We start from the raw sequence: 1078 nt of genomic DNA, 5'->3' as shown, positions 1-1078 counted from the left end.
TAAAAAATTCCCAGCGATAGGGAGGCATGTGGTGCGTTTTTTATATTTGGTCCCCAAAATAGCGCCGAAAGAATGACTCGAAGGTGGAGGCCGCCACTTCTACGAGTATTTTCCCTTGCTATTCAATAGTTCTCATGAATGTGGCGTGGCTGGCTGTTTGATTTTGCGATCGTTTGACTAGAAACAAATTATAAAATATGAGAGGTCATCCAAGAAGTCCACAAGGACGGAGAACGTGGCCACTTTTCTGAAGAAATTCCTTGGTATTCTATAGTCACAATGCATGCAGTGCGGTTGCCCAAAAAATTCCGCCTTAGTTTGGCGCAAAATAAGGTATAATAAATGAGAGGTCTGACGATTGCATGGGCAAAGCAAGACGATGCGGCTCCTTTTCCTGAAGAAACTATTTGGTATTCTACAGTCACGACGTACGTGGTGTGGCTGCCTTTAAATGGAACCTTCATTCGGTGCCAAATAAGGTATAATAAATGATATGTAATGTGATTTGCAGGAGCTCAGTGAGAAATTGCGACTTGATGGTATGTATTGACGGAGTAGAGTGCTATGTGAGCCGTGGTGCATCGATATGAGATAGCGTGGGTGAAAGAAGAAAAAGAAAAGGAAAAAAATGTGAAAAAAGAAATTAATGTGTGGAAAATAAATGGCAAAAATCAAAATAAAATATGTAACAACGACAGCTTGGCCGAGCGGTTAAGGCGGTAGACTAGAAATCTACTGGGGTCACCCGCGTGAGTTCAAATCTCACAGCTGTCGAAATATAGTACGATGAAGTCATCTGCAGTCCAATTGCGCACTCCCAAAGTGCAATACAGGTCCCTGGGGCCTGAAAAGACTGCTACGAGTACTTTTTTTTACTTTTGCTCCATTCACACGATCCTCCTTGCTCTCTAGCAACTCTCTACGATGTATCAACGAGTGCTATACTCGCGCAATATATTTTAAACCGTATTTTCTACCATTAAATCCTGGCTCGTTTTCAAGCTCCAGTTAGCTCCCAAAAAATACTACAATATGCGAATTGGAGCTATAGCGTTGGCCTCAAGTGAAGAGCGTCTCT

At 42.3% G+C, this 1078-nt stretch overlaps 1 non-coding gene across 1 annotated transcript; it reads left to right on the top strand.

Annotated features, from left to right (window-relative positions):
* The first annotated feature begins 693 nt into the window (after positions 1–693).
* On the top strand, positions 694–774 carry SPRG_30154. The gene has a single exon. It is a non-coding gene; the product is annotated as a tRNA-Ser (tRNA).
* The last annotated feature ends 304 nt before the right edge of the window (positions 775–1078 follow it).

The sequence above is a fragment of the Saprolegnia parasitica genome (genome assembly GCF_000151545.1).
Source record: "Saprolegnia parasitica CBS 223.65 unplaced genomic scaffold supercont2.105, whole genome shotgun sequence".
In the NCBI taxonomy this organism is placed as follows: Eukaryota; Oomycota; class Saprolegniomycetes; order Saprolegniales; family Saprolegniaceae; genus Saprolegnia; species Saprolegnia parasitica.
The sequence above is the reverse complement of the archived record's forward strand: the minus strand, read 5'-3'. Positions and strand labels throughout refer to the sequence as shown.